We start from the raw sequence: 21,350 nt of genomic DNA on the forward strand, positions 1-21,350 counted from the left end.
CGGGCCTTGGCAGCCAGGGGGTTGGCTTCTGCCCCCTTCAGGGCAGGTTTGCGGAGATCTGGGGCCTCCGCTGTGGCTTCCCCGAGCTGCGAGCTGTGGGCACCTGGCCTCGCTTGCAGGCCAGGTGACTGCAGTTTCCGAGGCCTGGATCGCCAGGCCAGGAAGCCTACCGCCCTTGAGCCTCTCTCTCATACAGTGGTAGCTGAATGGCAGCACCAGTGGGGCCTCCATGGGTGCAGGCACAGACCTTCCCCTCCCCACCCCTAAGAACGATCCCCTTCTGGAGTCCTCCTACTTCAGTGAAGTTTATTGAAGGATTTTGCTGAACAATTGTTAACCCGCCCTGAGACCTCAGAGTCTTGAGCAAATAGAGGGCAGCTAGGGTGATAGGGTGCGACCCTGACCTGTTCCTCTGGCCACAGGTGGACCCCAGGCTGCCCTCTGCCCCTCACCTGCTGACCAACTCCACCAGACAGGAGCAGCGCTGGGCAGGACAGGAGCAACTCCTGGGCAGGAGAAGCACTGCCTTACTCTCCAGGCCCTGCGCCTCACCCCAGGCCCCGGTGAAGCCCCATCTCCTCCTGGGGGTCTCTGCTTAGGACTGCTGTGCAGGCAGTGAGGATCTGGGGTGTTCTGCAGGCACTGCCTTGCAGCCCTCACCCTGGCTCCTCATCAACAGGAGACCCACAGCCTCAGGCTGAGTTCTTAGGGGAGGACTGCAGGGGTCAAGAGCGGGTACAGGGTGGAAACACGCCTGCCTCTCAGCCCCTCAGCGTTAGCCCGAGGCCCCCAGCTCTGGGCCCTGGGAGAAAGCACGCTCCTCACGGCCTGGCACACTCTCTCTGGGTGCCTGTGACCCCAGGGGCAGGGTCTGGGTCTGAGGCCAGAGGGAGGATGTACCTCAGGGGTGGGGTTGGGGAGGCTCTGCAACTCCTGCCCTTTGCCCCCAGAGGGAAGTTTCTCTAAGCTGAGCCCCCACAGGATGAAAAGAGTCTCGGGTGTATGTGTGTGTGGGGGGAGGGGGAGGACAGCAGGAGGGGGACCTGGGACGTATGGTTGCCCAGCATTTGCCCTCAGCCCCATCTTTTACCGCATTTCTTGGCTGAGTCCCTGCAGCAGCAGCTAACTCTTTTCAAGGACAGCGTGTGAGCCAGCCTGCCTGGACACAGCCGGGACTCAGGAGCGCGCACCCACACAGTAGCGCATAGCACCCAGGGGTGCTGCACATACAGACGCACACGCACTCATGACACCCCCCGCGGGTGCTGCGTGTAGTCACACAGGCGGACCCACAGCCAGGCCTCTGGGTCCCAGAACACTGATCAGCACAACATCGGGCCGGTAGGGGACAGGAGGTATGTTCTAAGCCTGCCGGGTGTCAGGCCAAGGTGGGAGGCCCCGTGCCCTCCGGGGTGGTGGCGTGGAATAAATGGTGCACCTCTCCGCGTGCTCGCCTTCCACTGTCCACGGGCTGTAAAGAGTCACAAATTCCACGGATGGAGACTGTTCTGTGACTCTGCAGCTCTAGCCGTTCTGAGGGGCTCGCCTCCCTCACTGTTGATGCATTTAATGCGGTTACTGAGCACCTGCTGGGGGCTGCTCCCAAGCCTCTGGCGGTGTTCTAGGCTGTCACAGTAGTCTCTTTATTTGGAAATCTCGATACCTGGTGTATGGACGGAAAGGCCCTCAGACTGCTGCGGATGAAGCTCCGTATCCCCAGGGGCTTGGAGCCCTAGAGAGAGGCTGAGACTAGTAGGGACTGCCCAGGGGAGTCTGTTCTATTGGGCCCGGAGCAGGGCTGAATGAGCAGGGGGTGAGGAGGGGTTGACAGGGAGGACACCCTGGCCTGCTAGGCTGGAGAAAGGACGTGGGCACTTTCTCTTCTTCCCCAGCCCCACCCTCTGCTGGGCACTATCCCAGGCAGGGAAGGGACTTTGTGCATACTCGAAGACACACATCACACACGCAGGACAGGACACAGCTCTCTTTCAGGAGTAAAAGCAGGGGTTCGGTGCTCTCCCCACTTTGCTGTCTGACCTTGGGCAAGGCTTGGCCTGCACTGTGCCCCAGTTTCCATGTCTGACATGGGACTCAGCAATTCCTACCTGCTGCTTCAGCTTCCAGCTCATCTGGCCATGGGGACATGAGGAGTGGAGGGAAGGGGGCTTACTGGAGCTGGAACCATGTGCCCTAGTCCCCATCCCTCCAGACCACACAGCGCTAGCAACGATTCTATGACTTTCAGGAAATTTGGAGGCTTAGAGTCCTGGCTGGGTTGAGCAAAGGAGCCTAGCTAGCCTTGTGGAGTTGGAAGTAGTCACCATAGGGACCTCTCCTGAGGCCAGGGCTCACTCAAAACAGATTCAGTGCCCAAGAATGGTTTAGCACTTTTATTAGGGAAGAGTGGTTGGAGGGCCCTCATGGAGGGCATCCTTCTGCCCACTTATGGGGAGTACCCTGCCCTAATCTTTGCACTAGAATCAAGGGATTTTAGGAAAAGGGAAGGAATGTGCCGTGGCTTGCCCTCGAGGCCATCCCTGACTCTCTGGGACATTCCAACCCTAAGCCTCTTAGGCCGTGGAGAAGTTCAAACTAGAAAACCCAGTTTTGGGAGTGCATCTGGGACCACCTACCTCTTTCTGTCTGCTCTACCTCCCCCCCCCCATAAAAGCTCTTGTTTCTTTGAATACAGGCAATTACAGGGCGAAGGGGGAAAGGGGTGCTTAGGTAGGGGCTGGGAAGCATCTCACTGGATTCTCTAGGCTTCCAAGGACCCCAGCGTGAGCTTTCCTGTTATCTGGGGTTCCCCAGCCTGTCCTGGTGCGGAGACCTGGGATGTACTCAGGCAGGATGGCTGAGTGGGGTGCCTATAGGAGCATGGAACTCGGAACTCTGGCAGCAGCTGGCAGGGCTGGCCTCATGGCTCACCCAAGTCCACTCACTGGTCATCCTCTGGTTCCTGAAAATGCTAAGCCGAGGGGCAGAGAAGGCTGGGCAAGTGGCAGGGGCTGGTCGCACAACTGGGGAGCAGAGGGTCAGCTTATGCCGTTACAACAGCCTCCTCTTCCCAGGAGCTGCTTTCCTGAGAGAAGGGCACTCTGAGCCTGCCTGGAAGAGGAACAAATGCTGCCTCTACACCCCAGCGTCCTGGCAGCCTGGTCGCATGCCCCCGTCCACCTCTTTTCCTTTTCCAAGCTGAGATGAAGAGTTCCAAGCAGTATGAGGAAAGGGGAGGGAGCCGGCGAGTCCCCCTCCCGTGCTGCCTCTGCTGCCCGTAGCTTTCGCCACTACCCTAGCCCTGTCTTTGGCCCAGTGGACAGCAACCTGGGATTGCCTTCCTCTGGCCCCAATGGCTGTCAGAGGCCGCTGGGATGCCAACAGAATACCCAAGCCTTAGTTTCTCAGAAAAGTGGGCTCAAATATTTTTAGATTCAGGGAATTCCTGAATCGGAAAACCTTGGAACCAGGATTCCAGCCTGGGGTTCCCATTTCTGCCATCCTGGCCTCGGGGCCCTCGCTTGACCACCGCGGAAAGGGCTCAGAGTTAGGAGGCTGGTCAATTTCAGAATTCCAAGACCCGGTTCTAGAGAAGCGGCTGTGTGCTCGGGAACCCTGAGTCAACAACCAAACCCCAAAGAAGCCTCGGGAATGTCTTCATTGGATTTTGCGAAGAGTATTTGGGGTTTCTGTCTGGGTAAGGAAAAGCTCGACCTTTGCGGGCGAGGGCAGGCCGCCGTGGGCTGGGGGCGCCTCCGAGCACGGCGGCGGGACGTCAGGGTCCTCGGCGAAGAGAGCCGGGGCTCCGGCTGATGTCTGTTGCTTTTCTGCGGCATAGCTGCCCAAAGGAGCCAACGAACCAACGAATGATGCGGTATCGTTTAGAAAAAATACCCTCTTGACGCGAAGCTGCGGCTGAAGTCCCCGGGCGTGCGGAGGGGCCAGCGCCTTCGCTCGTGTAGGGGCCCTCATTCCGCGGCGCAGCGGGAAGCGGCCGGCGGCCTTCCTGCCTGCCCTTTCTCCTAGAGGTCCCCAAAGGCCTGCGCCTCCACGAGGGGCTGCGAAGGGCGTCCAGGGCTGTGCCTTTCTCAGGGCTGGGGCCCGCGTCCCCGGGACTGCTGCCCTCCTGGAGTGCCCGGAGCCGAAGCATGGGCTGGGACCACCGAGTAGGTGAGGCAGCACTCCGCGACGGCAGCTGGGACCGTGCGCTGGGCGCAGGAACGGTCCTCGCGCTGCCTCGATGGCGCCTGGCCTTCGGCGCGGTGCGCTCAGTCCCGCGCCACCGTCTGGACCCCACGAACGCCTGGAGCAAACAGTGCGGAATCCGCCACCACCTCCCTGCGCCCCAACACCGCGGCGACCCAGCTCCCCTAGCCCAACGACTCTTACCCCACGCGGGTTGCGCTGCGTGTGCGGCTCGTCGGCTCCGGGCTCGCTCGCCACGGACTGCGGCGGAGGTTTCGACTTCGGCTGGGGCCCCGGATCCAGCTGCGTCTTCGGCTGTGCGCGCAGCTCCGGTCCCCGCTGGTTCGCTACATCGCACCGCGCGAGGTCCGGGCTGCCTCGGCTCGGCCCGCTCCTCCCGCCACCGCCGCCGCCGCCGCCGCCCGTCGCCCGCGGGGAAGGCGGGGACACGGGCAGGGGAGGCGGGAAGGGGGGAGGGGAAGCGGAGGCGCTAGCCTGGACCAGCGGGGAGGGGCGGCGCGCAGTCTTGCCGGTTAGGGGTCCGGGCCTCCCTCGGGGCGCAGGCAGAGGTCGGTGCGGGTCGCCGCCGGGGTCCGAGGCCGGGGAACGCTCCCCGGGACTGCGCGGGCAGAAGGGGGGCCGGGCCGCATGCGGACGAAGCCGCCGCGGGTCCCCGCCTGGCCTCGGCGCGTTTTTCTTCACTGGGCTGTTTCCCACCTGGCACACGAGGGGCCCAGGCCGACCTCGGCCTGGACGGGGTCTGATCGGAGTTTCCCCCTGGTCCTGCCTGGCTCCGGTCAACCCGGGGTTTCGAGATTCGACCTTTCCCCCTTTCGGCTCAGCCTGCGGGAGGAAGCCGGTCTTGCATTTTGGCAGGGAGTGTCCGCAGCTCAGGGTTTGGCAGCCAAGGAAGTTTGAGGACCGACCCCAGAATTTCTCTGTGTGTTGGGGGGGGTGTTAGTGGGGAGGGGCAAACGCCCGATCCCTGCCCTGCTTGGAGGATAACCCCCCCCCCAATTCTCCTCCCGGGCTGGGCTGATGAGCTGAGAGATCAATGCTATGGAGCACAGATGCTTCGGTAGCCACTTGCTCAGTCCCTCTCCTGCACACCCTCCAGCCCTAGTAGCCCTACTCGGCCCTCGCAAAAGGGAGGACTCTATCCATGTGGCCCCGTTGGCCTCTCCCTGGGAGGTGGGCAGGACTAAAGGGGCCTGGGTTCCACCCGGTGATGCCCACGGCCCGATAACCCCTCATGAAGCCTTAGTGGGGGAAACCAGTTGGCCGACCCAGGCTCCTGCTTTCCCCAAGCCCCCAGTCTGAGCCTGCTGCTGGGGCCCTGCGATGGGACCAGGGTCGGGCGAGTCAGTATGGTCAGGGGACCACCCTGGGGGACAGGAGGGGCTGAGCTGCCCTCCGACGGCCACGGGTCTCCGGGGCTGCCGCTTTGGCTCAAGGTGCCGGGAGATGGCAGTGCGGCGGCCAGGCATCAATGTTTCATGAGGTGCCGTCACCAGCGGCGCCTCCCTGCCTGGTTCTAGCCGACAGCTGCCACGGGAGAGGCCACGGCCCTGCGCCTGCTCTGACGCTCTGCTTGCCCGCGTCTCCAGGGCCACCTGGCCCGGGAGCGCAGAGACAGGAACCCCTTGCCAACTCGCAAAGCCTACCCGACCCAAGCTCACAGATTCCACACGTTCAGGACCCGAGAAGTGGCCCCTGCCCCCTCTCTTGCTGTTTGGGGACTCCAAGCCTCCCCTCCACTGTCAACAGCAGGAATGCCTGTCTGGTGGGTGCCTGAGTCTCTGGTGCACACGGGATCCTAAGGGTTAAGAGCCAAGTCCCCTAGCCCGCAGGGTTTCCGACCTGGACCTGGAGGTGGCCTTGCAGCTATGCAGTCTTGCAGCTTGGACCCTGCCCTTCGGGAAGTCTAGCTTCTGCTTGCCCACTGCCATGATACTGGCTGTTTTATGTGTGAAACTGGTCTGCTGGCGGATCTGGCCCCGTGGGCTGCTAAACTAAGACACTTCCGACCTTGAGGCAGCCTTCCCGGAGACCCAAGGTGGCCCAGCGTCTTTGGGCATAAATGCAATTGCTGGGTCCTTACTCTGCATGGAGGGTGTGACATCCATCTAGCTGGAGTGGCTTTCATTTTAGCATCTGCTCTGGGAAATCAGACCTTCCTAGCCCTGCACACCACCAGCGTACCGGGTTTTGTTCCCAGCGACCACAGGGCATGTGTGTGTGTGATTGTCTGTGTGCCCTTGTTTACAGGGAGAGCCCGTGGGGTCAGAAAGCTGCCCCTGAGACCCGAGGGCCAGGGTAGGAATCTGGTCTGCGTCTTTTACTAGCCACGTGGACTTGGGCAAATCACATAACCTCTGGTAGCTTCAGTGTTGTTACCTGCGAAATGGGAATAAAAAGTTTTTGTTTCATTGAGAAATCTGTGAGATGATGGAGAGAGGTGTGGCCCTGTGGGGAAATGGGCAGCTGGGCCTCATGTGGATGGTGAAGCCTGCCAGGTTGCTTTGCTCTTTAAAATAGTTTGCTCTCACTTTTGTTTCCTTCTTTGTGCTCTTGTTGTTGGAGTCAGGCAGGAGCAGGTCCCTGCTCTGGTTTAATAGACCTGCCCCTCATGCCGTGCTCATCTTCTAGGAAGTTTCAGACCAGGGAAACTGGGCAGGTGGGTGGGTGTGGGATCAGGGCCCGAAGGCCTGGAAGTTCTTGGTCAACCAGGGTGGATCAAAACACATTTTTTAAATGATCTTATTTTCACTGCTTCCAAAAAGAAATTTTCCCAATTTCCCTTTAGGTTCTGGCATCTTGGGGCACATCTATTTCCTCTTGGAAGGCAGAGGGATCAGGCATCAGAGAGAGGAAGTTTGGCGCTGGATCGACCAGGGACAGAAGTAACACAGTCCTTGTGCCTGAGTATCACCTTTGCGGTGAGCTTCCAGGTACCTAATCAAAAAAGATCAGCAGAACCGGTGATGCGTTTGCTTTGTTTTTCCTTCCAGACCGACACATTTCCTCTCATCTGAAGTTTTCCTCCCTAGTACAAAACTCTGAGATGAACTTGTCACATGGGTTCATATTAAACATAAGGGACAAATGTCTTCTGCCACATTTATGCAGAAAGGCATATAAATCCTTCATGCAGTTTCTTATTTCCACATCCAGTAAAAGTAGGGAGAGTGTCCTTTTCTCTTCCTAGCGCCTAGTGCAGTCCTATGCCTATCAATATCCGTGTAATGATTGATTAAACCTGTTGCCCCTACTACTTGTAAGGTCCCTAAAAGCAGGGCTGAATCTCTCTTGTCAGCCACAGGTCCCTCCCTAGGGTGGGCAAAGGGATTTGTTGTGTTGATTGGCTGGGTGCAGCTCACGTGCCCAAAGCTGAACCAATCACTTTGTGAGGAAGAGTGGCTCAGGGTTGTGGTTGGCTAGGCTAGGGTCACAGGATCCACCCCAGAAGGGTGGGAGGGGGAGCCCCACCATCTCAAGGAATACTCACCACACTACCCCAAGAAGACTGGTTGCTGTCCTAGAACAAGTTCTCTGAGCTCCTTATGGCAGGGAATGGGTTGGTTTTCAAAGAAGTCCCTGCCCTGTGAAGGTTCTCAGAGGCTGCTGATGGTGTTGGTAGGGAGTCCACTGCAATGCGATGGGAAGGCGTTGGCTCTGTTGGGACAGTCTGAAGTCCATCAGGATTGTTCCTGCACTCAGCTGTAGAAAGAGTTGGAGGGCTACCAGAAAGTCTGAGGGGGTGAGGCTCGGTGCCTATTGACTCATATCTAGGGATGGATCTGCAAAGCGAGGGAGGGATCTCTTTGCACTCTTTTCCATCTGCGAGGAGGGAATTAGAGGCCCTAAAGGTAGAGAGGAACCCCTATGATCAGGGAAGATATTAATTTATTGGAGCATCATTATATTGCACTCTGAGCTTCCTGGAAGCCAAAGCAAAAATAGGAACCATTTGGACATCTCAGGTATTTTCTTTCATGGCAAACCTATCAGCATCTGCATGGAGTAGTGGAAAGAGCCCTGATCTTGGGACCTTCCTGGACTGGCCTCTGTCAGGTCAATGAGTTGAGAGAGCCCATATCCTGTGCCTGTGATTGCAGAGATAGAAGGATGGGTGGTTCCTGATTATTTGGGTTGGAGGCAGACACACCAGCCCATAACCATATTTGGGGCACAGCGCTGGAGAGGAGATCTATAGCCTGCTGTTGAAGGACCTTGAGTGCCATACCTTGAGTTTGCCTGGAACAGTTACTTCACTCCCCATTCCTCACTGGGAACAGCACTGGGAGAAGTGGGAAGGCAGAGGATGGGGGAGGAGGAAGCTGGAAAATTTAAGTAGGAACCAGATACCACAGAGCTTCATAATCCTTGTTAGGAGTGTGGGATGCTATCCTGAGGCAAAGAGGAGCAGAGAGGAGGTTTAAACAGCGGAACATCTGGTCACACTTCTCTTTTACAAAGATCACTGTGCCTGGAGAGTGGAGGATAGGTTTGAGATGGGATAAGAGCTGATTATTGTGACGTCATCACTCCTACTCTCTGTCCATCCTTTTATGTGTCCATCAGTCTGTCCATCCACCATGGGCACAGGAGGCCACAGTTTTGGCCCGAGAATTGTGAAGGTGAGAAGTTGTGACCCCTGCCTGCTGGGAGCTGTCCTTCTGCGGGCCTCGGCTGTTTGTCCCATCCTCCGGGGCTTTGTGGCCGGGGTCTCAGCAGCCCTCCAGACGGCAGCTTGCTGTGTGGGGAGACGGGGTGCCCAGGGCCTGAAGGGGCACAGCCACTGCTGCAGACAGACAACCTGGGGAGCCAGCTCAGAGAACAGGCCTGTCGGAAGCTTTTAAAATAATTACCCTTGCTTGCTTTTGCTGCCTGGCTGATGGCGGCCTATTAGCCCTGAGTTGGAAATTCTGAATTGTTTCATGACAATTGAAAATATGATTGGAGGCCAGGAGGGAGCTGCTCATGAAATATTGATGTTTCTCTGTGTTGCGGGGCTGCTCCCCCTTGGCCGGGGAGCCTTGGGTGCACAGGACTGGCTGCTGCCCCCACCCCCCCTCCGCCCCAGGACTCCTCAGGCTGACTGCCCTGAGCTCCGGAGACGGGAGTGTGTTTTTGTGCCAAGTTGTGAGGGTGGCTTGGGGACCTGCACCTCTAATGCCTCACTCCAAGCTGTACCCCCCAGCACTCTAGTTTCACTATCAGGGCCAAGCAGGATAGAACTTGGGGACTTGAGGGGTGCCTGGGTGGCTCAGTTGTTAAGTGTCTGGCTTCGGCTCAGGGTGTGATCCCGGGGTCCTGGGATCGAGCCCCACATCAGGCTCCTCCGCTGGGAGCCTGCTTCTTCTTCTCCCACTCCCCCTGCCTGTGTTCCCTCTCTCACTGGCTGTCTTTCTCTCTGTGTCAAATAAATAAATAAAATCTTATATATATATAAAAGAACTTGGGGACTTGAGATGTTCTGTGTGCTCACGTCTGGCCCAGATTCCTCCTTGGCACTCAAGGCTCATCTAGAGTCAGACTGGGTGGGAATCCCAGTTCTGCCCCTTAGCACTGTGCGTCTCACTTTCTCAGCCTTTCCATGGGGGATCCTCAGAGTTCCTGCCTTGCAGTGCTGTGAGGTATAGGGAGGCCCTGTGTGCGGGGCCTGGCCTCATCCACAGGCTCCTGAGCTCATTGGGAGCAGCCCTCAGTACGTGCTGGGGTCAGGTCAGGGCTAGCTAGAGGAGTCCATACTGGATCCCCAGGCCTTTACAGCCCTTCTCCTCTGCACAGTGCTTTGAAGTACTTTGTGTTTTCCCTTCTCTGTAAGTTCTAAATAGATAGGGCTGGGAAGGTGTGTGCTGACTTGGCAGGCACCCCTGCTGGACGAGGTGCCCTGAGATCTTGGTGAGGGACCCTACATGCCCAGCCCAGGCCTTTGCTCCTTGAGGTGAGGCTTTGTCGTGGCAGAGGAAGCTGGTGGGTAATGGCTGCCTGGCTGCCTGCCCTCAGAACCTGCCTGGGACATCAGGAAAAGGGCCCCTGCCTTTTTGAGGGCAAGGTACATGGTTCATTTTTCTCATCCTGAGGGGTTTGCCCATTTCATAGATGAGGACAATGGAGGCCATGGTTCTTTCCTTCCTTCTACAGTCAATACTTAAATACCTGTCTTATGTGCTGGCCCTGAGGGGCACAGGGGTAACGGACAGCCCCAGTGCAGCCTTCATGAGGGATGGGATCTAAGATGAATCTGTCTTTAGAAGTGGTGCCGGTTAGGAGTCTGGAAACGGGGGCAGCGAACTTAACGCAGGGGTCACAGAAGACTTCCTGGAGGAAGAGACCATCCCACTGAGCTGTGGGGGTAGCAGGAGTTTGCCCTGGGGCTAGGGTGAGGCAGGGTAATGACAAGCTAGTGAAGGACAGGCTCAGCCTGGATGTTCTTATCCATCTGAGGATGGGCAGAGCCCTCATATCCCAACTGTCCCTGCTGCCGCAGTGGTAGCCTGGAGAGGCACCGAGAAGGGCCCCGCAGCTCCAAGGTGCTCAGTTCCTTGCCTGTGGGCCTCTCTGGGCTTCATTTTCTGTCTTTCTTTCTTTTCTTCTTTCCTTCCTTCCTTCCTTCCTTCCTTCCTTCTGAGAGGGAGAGAGAGGTGGGGAGAGGGCAGAGGGAGAGGGAGAGAGAGACTCTGAAGCAGATTCCCTGCGCTAGCCCAACACTGGACTCGATCTCACAACCCTGAGATCATGACCTGAGCCAAAATCAAGCATCAGACGCTTAACCGACTGAGCCACCCAGGTGCCCCTAGGCCTTATTTTCTTTGAAAAATAGGAAGTTGGATTGGTTTTAGCAGCACAGCACATTTTCCAAATGCAGCTTCACCAGGACTCTTTGGTAGGTGAATATAGCTCTGGTTGATGTGGGTATACTTGTAGGCTCATGTGCCCTCCCCCCGTAGCCCCATCTGGCCCTGCTGGCACCCTGAGGAACCTCAGGGCTCCCTGGACCATAGTTTGCAAGCATCAGGGTAAGGAGCCTCCCCCTGGGCTGTCCAGTCCTCGTTTCCTGGACCCTGGGGGCAGCCAAGAAGGTCTCTCTTCAATCCTGGGGGCAGGAGCCCCATGGGCCTGCTGTTCCTTGCTCCTTTTTAGTTTCCTGATAGCCATTTGGGATTCAAGTCAGCAAGCATCTATTGAATACCTACTGGATGTGTGCACAGGGGCTAATGCTTCTGAGCACCAGCTGTATGCTAAATCCATACGGGGCTTTTCATATCGGGTCATTTTCTTATCACAGCCAGCTGTCAGCCTGGTTTCCAGCTCAGGGAGAGGAGAACTGGGAGAGGCTCAGTGACTTGCCCAAGATCACGAATCATAGTGCCATTAACACCAGCTCCCGGGGAGTAAGCCCCTGGTGCATGCCAGGCCTTTGCTGGTATGTTCCTGTGCATTAGCAGCTTCATTCCTCAGAGCAAATCTGTAAAGCATGTGCTGTTTCCGTCTGCAAGGATCAAACAAGTGCCAGCCCAGAGCGGGGCAGGAGATGGGCCTGCGCCTCTGGACCCCACCCGCCCAGCCTCTCACTCCCTCCTGCCCTGTGCTTCGGGATCGGAGGCAGTGTGCACACGTGCCTTCAGGTGGGTGAGCTCCCTCCCGTTTCCGCTGTGCATCTAGGGAAACTGAGGCTCAGAGACTCACTTCCCTCGGAACATCTCTGCCCTCGGGGGCCTCCATCTAGCACAGGCCTCCATGTGTCTGCTCCTTGGTAGGGACTATAAATTCCAAGTCTGGCTTCTCCGCAGAGTACCTGCCTTTCTGGGGGCTGTCTGCCCATCTGGCAGCATCGGGCAGGGCACACTGACCCTGGTTGGCTGGGCACCACCCTCCTGAGGAGTTCAGGACCCATAGAGGGAGAGCTGGGGGGTGAGCCAGTGGCGGCTGCTCCTGCCTCCCCATCCCTGTCCTTCTTTTGGGTTCTAGCTCACACTCAGCACCCCAACCACAGAGCTTGAGTTCCTGCAAGCTGCCCTTCCTCCCCTCTCCAGACACCTCAAACTCGCTGCCACTTAGAAGTGACTAGCCCATGGACGGGGCCTGCTTGTGATTTTTCGCCCTGGGGCAACTGCATGATACTGACGACTGGGTGGGATTCATGTAGGGGGGAGGGAGGCTGGACTTTTGGTGGATGGAGAGACACCCACCCTGCTGTACCTGCAGGTGGGGCTGCGGAGGATGGGGCTCCCTCTGAGCCTTAGGGGTAAAGCTTGTCTGTGCACAGAGCCCAGATCTCTGCCGAGTAGACAAACACACAGTGAGGGGACGAGTCTTGACAAATGTTTGCCAAGTCCCTGGCTGACTTGGGAGTCAGGAGTGAGCTTGTTTGGCAGAACAAAGGGGAGAGCAGCCTGCAGAGGGCCATAAATAGTGAGGAAGGAGGAGCAGCCGGGCCAGAAGGCTCGATGGGACCTTGTCCTAGGCTGGTGACTTCTCTTGAAGGATGTCTCCATCCTCTCCCAGAGCTCCGGACCGGCTGGCCGCGGCCCGGAACATGCCGATGGCAGCATTCCTGCCCCCTTGAGCTGCATCTCCCTGGGAACCCTTGGGAGCTGGGTCACCTGCTGGGAGGTCAGTGTGACCTGCACATCCCAAGGTCTCCTTCCTCTAGGAACCAGGAAGTTTGGCTATTGTCAGCAGTGCCAACACTTCCAAGGCAGGGCTGGTCTGGCACTAGCTTGTGACGCTTGGATGTACCCAGGCCGAAGGGGCCCAACGCCCTCACTATCCTGGAAGGGTACAAGGTGACCTTCCTCTCTCTGCCCACAGTCCAGACAGATATGGCCACCCATTTCTTCTAAGGAGCAGGGCAGAACAGAAGAGGTGAAGGGTGGAGGGCAAGATACCCTAGTTGGACCTCAGTATCCTCAGCTTGATATGAGATCCTTCTGCTTGGCTAGCCCCTAGTCCCTGGTTTACTGTGGGCATCAGGTGTGGGTCAGCAGGCCTGGGGATAGGAAGAGGCAAGATTTCCTCCGGAGCAGATGGGGAGGCCGTGTAGGCGAGTGCACGGAATAGGTGAACACATGGAAAATGGGGAATGTGGGGAGTGTCTGGGAGTCTGTGAGTTTGGTTTAGTTCAGTGTGACCAAGGGCAGAGGACGATGGGGGTGGGATGGGAGCTAGGCCAGGACAAAGGATCCCCTGCGGAAATGGGGAGCCACGGCAGGTAACTGAGCTGGGAAGTGGTCTGAGCAGGGCCTTGCTCTAGGATGGTGAGGAGAGGGTAAGAGACAGGTGAGGTGGGCCTGAATGAGAGGCCAGAGGTTGGCTGCGGAGGGCTCCTGCCTTTTCCCTCTGGGCTGGGGAAGGAAGTCCTGAAACAGGTGGAGGTGGATGGGGGGAAGCCCAGTCCCTGCCTTTGCTCCGATGATCTGGCCTATTTCACAGGGCCAGGCTCCTTTCTTTCTGAGTAGAGGTGGCCCAGAGCCCCAGGCTCTAGATCCCTGGGCCCCACACCAGGGAACTGGTGGGAACTCGCAGTGCCTCACTCTCACTTCCGATGCTTGCCATTAATTCTGTTTCCCCTGTACCCAATATTCTCCAAGGTGCCTGCTCCAGGGGTCCCTAGGAAGGGGACGGGTGGCCAGGAGGTCTGGGAGACAAAGTCTAGGTGCTGTCCCCTTCCGGGGCCCTGTCACATGTCCACCTGGAGCTCCTGTCCAAGCTTCCCTGGCTGTGCACCTCAGTTTGGGGGTGAGGCTGGGGGCCTCAGGGCCTAAGAGGGGAAGGGACTCAGCCAAGGTCTCATTCCTTCATTCAGCACTTCGTGGGAACCCTACTTGGCTGGAGGTCCATCTGTGGCAATGGTGAGGTCATGGAGAAGCCCACTTCAGCCGTCAAGGAAGGGCAAGAAGGGACTTGGGCAGTAGCTGGTTTGCACCGTGTGGAGGAGTAAGGGGGCATAGGCCACCTGGAAGGCTTGCGGCTCACCCTGTTGGGGGATAGAGAAATGCAGGGCTCTGGCTTTTGTGGGGCTGGGTCCTGGGTTCCGGCTGCCTGCTCACCCCTCTCTGGTGGGCCGGGGTGGGGCTGGGTGGTAAGGTGGGAAGAGGGAAGCAAGGTGCCCACCTCTTTGCTTAGGTGGGAACATTTGACCAGTGCTGGTAATGCTGAATTTCTTGAGTTCAGTCTCTAGTCTTCATCCCGATTTGATTTTTGGGGGGTAGTTTCATTGCATGTACTTAAAAAAAAAGGCCATCTCAAAGATCAGATTGATGAATGGTTCAGTATCTTGATTTTGGCGGTGATCTCGTGAGTTTACACATGTGCTGAGATGACAGGATACTACACACCCTTGAGAGCAGTGTCGGCTTCCTGGGGCTGGCGTCGTACTACAGGAATGGGAGAGGTAGCCACTGGGGGACTTGCGGGAAGGGTCCACAGGCCTGTTTGTACTATCTCGGCAACTTCCTGTGAATCTATATTATTTTAAAATCAAATGTTGAAAAGCCAATCTGGGGTTCTGCTTGTGGGGTCGAGGGCATGTCCCACAGAGCACAGGAGGAGCTGTTAGGGGACCCTTGGGAAGGAAGGAGGGGGAGGGCCAGGGAGACAGAAGGGGAGATGGAGAGTCACTGGGGCAAGGAGCTAGGGGCATGGCCTCAATCGCGCTGAGCCCATCAAGGGCTGTGGCTGGGGGGACTCACAGAGCTCGAGGGGCCGTAAGCACCACCTGACAGGAAGCGTGGGGCTGAGCTGGGCTGAGCTGGGCTTGGGGAGGAGCTGGGGGAAGAAGGTGTGTAGTTGTACCTCCAAAGGTACCTCAGGAGCGGGGTGTCACCCAGCAGAGGAGAGGCGCGCGGGGTGTCTGCCCCCTAGGTGTCCGGCTTGCCCCGCGGCAGGTGTCTGCATCCAGCCCCGAGGAGGCAGGTGTCGGAGCCCACTGTGGCCCCTGGAGCTGCCAGGCCCAGTTCCGGGTGCCTGGCTCTGGGCTCCTGGTTGCCCTCGAGAAGCAGGTCTGCTCGAGGAAGTGCGGGTAGTGGAGGCAATTATCTGGCCATGTGGGTTTACTGAAGGGCAGGCTCTCGGGTCTCCTACAGTTGACACTCCAGGCAGCTGGAAGGAGCCAGATTCCAGGCCATTCCCCGGCTGCAGCTGCTGCTTTGTCAGACCTCCCCGACCCTCCCCTACCTGTCGTCTTCCACTGTGATCCAAGGGAAGTTCCCAGAAGCACTCTAAACTGCTGTCGCCACCTTGCCCCCCACGCTTTACCTGTCCTGGACCCCATGTTCAGCATCAGACTGGGGCTGCCCAGCCTGCAAGAGAGGGTCTTGCTAACTGGATGCCGGGCCGCCATTTTCTCTCCGCCCCTGCGGCCTGAGTCCAGCTGTCTCTGCCTCCCCTCCATGGGGCTCAGCAGCTTCCCAGTGCCAGCCATTAACTGGCTGCAGCCCATGGCTTCCTTTTCCTCTTTCTTTTGGCAAACTCCTACTCACTCTTTCAGTCCCAGCGTGGAGACCCCTCTTCCGAGTCGCTTTTCTGACCCCCCTCCCCTGGCCGTGCTTGTATCTACAATCCTGCTCCCTTTGCACAATCCCTGAGTTTTGCTCTTAGCATATCCTGTATTTGTAGGTTTATTTTTGGATTCAGACTCTGGGCTCCCTAGGGGTCAGGACTATGCTTTTCTCCATTTCTGAAACACTGTCCCTTACTCCCAAGCACAGTGGTCCATGTTAGGAGCTTCGTAAGGTACGCCACCCATGTGGGGTGGGGAACAGGGCCACCATCATTCAGGCGAGGCTGATATGCGGGTTTCAGACTTTCCGGGCATGGCCAGTCTGGGAAAATAAGCAGTGATTACTGACATCTTGGCTACCTTTGCTTGTGGGAGATCTAGTCACCCAATATGTAGACTGCTCCAATCTGTTGAGTTCCTTCAGTGGGTCGTCCCCCCCCCCCCCCCCCCGTGCAAGGTTAGGAACTGCTTGCATGGGGCATTTTACAGAGGAGAAAATGAAGGCCCAGAGGGAGTTCCTGTCCCAGACAGAAAGGGGAGGAGCTGGGATTCAGACCCAGGTTGCTTGATGGGAGAGCTCCCCAAACCCCATTTTTTCATAATCCTGGCAAGTTCAGGAGGGTGAGGATGGCAGGGTCCCAGCCCGAGCCTTGGTGTGACCATTGGGAGGCTGTCACGCCCCAGGCCCAGCTGGAAGCACCAGGTGATGCCTGGGGAGAGGCCTGGAGACTCCCTGGCTTCGGCCGGTTTTGGGACAGGGATCTAGAGCACCCTCATGGGGGCTGCTTAATGGTCTCAGGAGAACCTCAGGTCCAGTCCCCCCCCAGCCCCACTTTCAAGTGCCTGCGGCCCAGTCTGGACTGCCAGGAGGGCCTGGCCCTGCAAATTTACTGCCGTGCTCAGGAATTCCTGTCCACCCCAGATCAGGGTGTCTGGGGCACAGCCGCCCGGGTTGCGAGGGAAGCAGGGGTTATCTTGATCTCCAGATGAGGTGGTGTCTGCCTGCGGAGTTGCTGGGGAAGGCTCTTTGCCCTGCATCTTGCTCACTCTCTCCTTCCGGCTCCTGATAAAGAGTCGCAAACACAGGGCTGTAAAGGTGGCCATAAAAACAAAGAAATGCTGGCGCATCTGGCTTATCAAAGCGCATCTCAGACACCAGCCAGCTCTCCTACTTCAAGTTTATTTCTCCTCCTCTGCTTTCTCTCAGAAGGTGTCTCGTAAACAGCTAAGAGGGTCATTTATAAATGTCTTCTGCCTTCTCCCCTCGGCACTGAGGCTGTGGCTTTGCTCTTTCTGTTCCTCCAGGTGCGGGGCTGGTGCAGGCACTCCCTTCTCCCAGGTGCCAGCAGAGATGAGAAGGGAAAGCCAGAGAGGTCCCGCCATCCCCAGACGAGGGTGAGGCTCCCAAAGGTGAGTGATGCTGACATCTTTGGCCCTGGCCCTGTCAACGTCCGCCCCCGACTGCCCTGATATTGATGAGGGGGGCAGGGAGCACCCTGCCCTGGGCTGGCCTTAGGGGTTGACCCATGTCACAGAGGGATTCCTGTGGCATCGGAACTGAAAAGACACTAGAGATGGCCTTATACATGTCTCTCCTGATTCCATGGAGCCCAGGGATGGCAGGGGCCAAGGGAGAGGCAGAGCCAGGAACAGAATGTGGAGGAAACACAGCCTCAAGACCTGGACGGTGATGATCCCTCCTGCTTCCGGAGCGTGTCTCAAGATGAGAAGGGCTTTGATGTTCCCCATTTTGTGCCATCTTTGCAGTGACTTTTGGGGCAGGGAATATTATTCCCATTTTACAGATAGCAGAGAATGGCGCTCCTAGGAGCTAGGTGGCTGGCTTGCCTGGGGGCTCTCTTAACGATGGAATAACTATGTTCTCTCTTTACCGTTCTAGTCCCTCACAGAGCTTTACTTGTTGAATTTCTTCTCCACGAGAGAGGTTCATAGGAGGTCTCTAAACACAGCCCTCAATGCCACCGCAGCCCTGTGGTTCTAGCCTCCTGGCCTGCTAGGACCACAGGCGCAGAGCTGCCGGTGAGGCAGAGTGGGTAGTCTCCCGGGCCTTTCCTCCTTCTTCCCTGGGGGGGTTTGGGTTCCTGTCAGCCGGGAGGCTTGTGGATGTGGTTCGCCAGAGCCCCACAAATGGTGAGAGGCACTGAGCACTCTGGCTCATGGCTCAGAGGGTCCCAGATTTCAGAGGTGGGTGTGTGGAGGTAGTCCTGGCGGGTGTCGGAGGGGCCCCAGCCAAGGGAGCAGGAACCTTGTTGGAGTTCCTCTCTCCCTGGCGGCAGCCCGGGACTTGGCATACAGCAGGAAATGCTAATTGCACAAATTAGTCCCGCCTTGGCTGGCCAGAGTAATTGCACCTGCCTTGACCCCAGAGTGACTTCCTGTTCTATCCCTTTCTGTTAGAAGGTATGTGTACATTATAGACTATTCTGTCTATATTCTATCTAGAACCCACCCACCGCAGTCAGGTGCGAGAGTGGCCACGTTGGTTGCTCCCCAGCCCAGCAGGACTCGGAGGGTCTTGCTGTCTGCTCGAGGGCAGCCAGCAGCAAGCGAGCCTTCTCCCCTTGCCGGGGCCAGGAGCTCACTCTGCATTTCTGCATTTCCTGGGTTATCACCTTGCCCAGCTGGTTCTTTCATGTGGCCTGACCTGATGTGTGAACAGTCCTCCAGAAACGGGTACTCCATGTTTCAGGAGAATGGGCATGGCCTTCCCTTGGAATGAAACAGAATCTTCCTGGAAGGGGGGCAGGGAGGTGACTTTGCTGGGGGCCACAGAGGGCTGGCAGCAGAGTCGGGGTCACAGTCCCAGCCTCAGTGTTGCTTCTTGCCCCTTGTTTCTTGTGCTTTCCTGGTAAAACTTGCTGAGTAGTTAGAGGAAGGTGCTGCCTGCAGGCTTGCGAGGCCAGGCGGGGGAGGCCCGGGAGCGTGGGGAGGAGGCCCTCGTGTCTGCCCGGTGTCTGTAATATATTTGAATTATCTCTGCAGATGAGCCCTGATTTAGCCGACAGTCTAGAGTAAACCTTAGCTTGAAGACAAATACAATTGACACTGGGCTTGAGTGGTTCAAAGGTTATTGGCACAAAACTGTCGGCTTTGTTTAGCCGAGGGGCTGTATTTATGACGGGTGGGGCGGCAGGGCCATCTATAACTTGTCGGCGGCCAGGCTGACGTCGGACCAGAGACAGCCTATTTACACTGAGCCTGGAGTGTAGTTTCTCTGCTGGGAAGTGAAACGGCACTTCTGTTCTTGGCCAAGTCGCCTGATGGGCTGCTGGCTTCATCGGGGTCCTCAGTAAAGCGTGTTGGGGATGGAGAGCACGGCAGGAGGGAATGGCTTCCTGGGTGTGTGCCGTGGGGGGAGCCGGGGCACGAGGCTCTTTGGAAGGACCTGGTCAGTGCGTTTCACTTTGACCCGTGAGTGAAGGGCCACATGCACAGGAGTAGGAACTCTGAGTCTCTGGGCCCCAGGGCCTTGATGTCTCCTGTGTGTCTCGGCTGCTGTGGTTAGTTTGGGAGAGAGGAATGGTGGGTAAGTGCGGCCCTGCAGAGAGGGCTTCGTCTGCAGTGCGAGGCAGCCATGTGTCACGGACAGAATTCCTCTGCTGAGAAAGTACCCCGCGGAACGAGCTGTGGCCAGAGCTGCCAGAGGTATGTGTGTGGTGACTTTCTGGAAAAGAGGATGCAGTCCGTGTCAAGGGCCTTGACGTGTGCTGCTCTCATGACCCGTTCATTCCCCTGCTGGGAATCTGGCCTGAGAAGATCATCATAGATGTGGACAAAGATTCATGTACCTAGATGTTCACTGCGGTGTTATTTATACTGGCACACGGAGGAAGCAACTGTACGTAGATTAAAATGGGTTCCAATGAAGCTTTTCTAATGATTTGTCAATATGATTCTAAGTAGAGGAGAGAATGCCTTACAGATTGTGAAGTGTGTTTACTGTTGTGTAAAATAAAGAAGGAGGGAAATACAACAGAATGTGAGTGGAAGTTAGCACAGAGGATGGAGATTGTGATTTTTTTTTAAAAGATTTTATTTATTTATTTGACAGAGATAGAGACAGCCAGCGAGAGAGGGAACACAAGCAGGGGGAGTGGGAGAGGAAGAAGCAGGGTCATAGCAGAGGAGCCTGATGTAGGGCTCGATCCCATAACGCTGGGATCACGGCCTGAGCCGAAGGCAGACCCTTAACCGCTGTGCCACCCAGGCGCCCCAAGGGGATTGCGATTTTTAAATTCTCTTCTATCTTCATAGAATACATTTTAAATTTCTCCTAGGGGTGTGTATTACATTTTATTCTTAGGGACAATTACTCAGTGAAAAAACAAAAATTCAAGTTCCCACCCTTTTGGTGGTCTCTGCTGTTCTCTGGGCCTCAGTTTCCCTGGCATAAAATGGGACTCTGGGCCGCTCTTGTTCTGCCCTGGCTCAAGTCCTGAGCAGGGGCGGATGACCCTCTGGGCAGCTTTGGTCGCCTGCCCATGATCGCCGTGTCCTGGGGCTGGCGGGTCACCTAATTTTAGTGCCTGCTGGGGCAGCTGCGTAAGCGTGGCCCCAGCCGCCGGGCAGACGGTCAGGGTGGTGTCCACAGCGTTGCCAGCATCTCTGCCAGGCTGGTGAGGTCAGAGCACAGCTTGGGACCCAGGCTAGTTAGACGTCATAGAGCCTCAGGGAGATTCTCAAGTGTCCATGATATAGAACATCACAAACTGCCTTTGAGAAAAAATCCATTAGCCAGGGTCCAGGGATCCTGGACTCAGTGGAGGGGTAGAGGGCCCTTAGGAGGGGTGAAGAAGAAAGGGCTGCAGGCCCTAAGTACCCAAAAGTCAGTTCTCTGGAATTCCAGAAGCTAGTCTGCTGTTAGGGGTTTCCAATGTATGTCTAGAACTTGTTTCTTGGCTCAGCTCCGTCTGTCAGCTGGGGACTTGCATGGAGACATTAACTTTTCCCCGAAAGGTCTTGACTTCTGACAGCAGGCAGCTGTGAGCACCATGTCCTTGGGTAGAATAGCTGGGAATGTGGGGTCTTTAGGGGTGTGAACTTGAGAACATGTCCACGAGGAGTAAAGTTCAAGGGCAAATGGAGAGCTGGGCTCAGCTGGTGAGGGAAGACAAGCCGCCATGGTCTCCTCTTGGGTCTGCTGTCTTTAGTCCTATGTCACCTGCTTTGCAAGTGGAGCCATCTTTCTGAACCCACCTCTTAACTGTCACTCCTCCTCTGACTTGGCCCTGCAGAGCCTGTGAATTAAGCCAGGAACGCTTAGAATGTTATTTAGACCTTTCCCCAACTTGGCCTCAACCCGTTAACTGTTTTTATGCCCACAAACTTGCTGCTCTAGCTAAGCTATGTTCTGTCCCTTCTCTGGCCTTGAACACACCAGAAGACCTCAGGTCCTTTGGCTGGAATGCCCTTCTTCTACTCTGCCTTGTTTAGTCACTACCTACTTATGGAACACCTGCTATGGGCTGTGTCAGAATCACCTGATAAACTCCTATTCAACCCGCAAAACCCAAAAGTCTTCTGGTCTGATATACATTCACCAGCATGACCTTCCAGGTCACTCGTTCTGTACTGTTGATGACGTCTTGTATCTCATGTTCTCAGAGTGTTGTGTCTTTTTTTCCCACTGCACCGTGGT

General features: G+C 56.8%; 1 long non-coding RNA gene across 1 annotated transcript in view; it reads left to right on the forward strand.

Annotated features, from left to right (window-relative positions):
- LOC123001517 (uncharacterized) overlaps positions 1 to 21,350 on the forward strand; it is a 313,834-nt gene that overhangs the window by 21,064 nt on the left and 271,420 nt on the right. The window contains exon 4 of the long non-coding RNA XR_008957649.1: positions 16,997 to 17,101. This is a non-coding gene — a long non-coding RNA (uncharacterized LOC123001517). The remainder of the gene's footprint in view (positions 1 to 16,996; positions 17,102 to 21,350) is intronic.

Source organism: Ursus arctos, unplaced genomic scaffold (genome assembly GCF_023065955.2).
Source record: "Ursus arctos isolate Adak ecotype North America unplaced genomic scaffold, UrsArc2.0 scaffold_5, whole genome shotgun sequence".
NCBI lineage: Eukaryota > Metazoa > Chordata > Mammalia > Carnivora > Ursidae > Ursus > Ursus arctos.